Genomic DNA, 542 nt, shown 5'->3' on the forward strand with positions numbered 1-542 from the left:
CAGTCAGGGCAAATTCTGGGAGGAAAAGATAAAAAAAAGATGAGTTTCCCAGTTCAGGCTGTGCCCCCGTCGAATGACTCTGTCATACAGGCTTCACTGTATGCACATAAGGGTTAGACTGTTTCCTCCTAAACAGGACCGGGAACCCCTAGGGAGCAGAGACTGGCTTCACACTGCACCACGGAGAGATCAGCAAGGACACCATGAGCATCTCCTACCATTTTTTTTAAATGGAACACTTCACAAATTTCATGTCATCCTTGTGCAGGGACCATGCTAATCTTCTCTGTATCATTCCCATTTTTAGTATATGTGCTGCCCAAGTGAGCAGTCCTACCATTTTTTACAGCTGAATTTTCTTGATTTGGCACTTACCAATTATTGCAACCACTGGTTTCTAGAATGCTAAGGAAGATGGCTCTTCCAGATCTCACTACTTGTCCAAAGAAGCTGTGAGGCTTGTGGCTGTCTGGAGCATCTTATGCTGCCATCTTCGTTCACCAGAAGCTCTAAATCCATCTTTGTAAAGGCGACTATGTTTT

At 44.5% G+C, this 542-nt stretch overlaps 1 non-coding gene across 1 annotated transcript; it reads right to left on the reverse strand.

Moving 5' to 3' along the window:
- Window positions 1-224: 224 nt before the first annotated feature.
- On the reverse strand, window positions 225-331 carry LOC111759180 (U6 spliceosomal RNA). Its single transcript, XR_002793261.1, has one exon. It is a non-coding gene; the product is annotated as a U6 spliceosomal RNA (small nuclear RNA).
- Window positions 332-542: the final 211 nt, after the last annotated feature.

The sequence above is a fragment of the Dasypus novemcinctus genome, chromosome 17 (genome assembly GCF_030445035.2).
Source record: "Dasypus novemcinctus isolate mDasNov1 chromosome 17, mDasNov1.1.hap2, whole genome shotgun sequence".
NCBI lineage: Eukaryota > Metazoa > Chordata > Mammalia > Cingulata > Dasypodidae > Dasypus > Dasypus novemcinctus.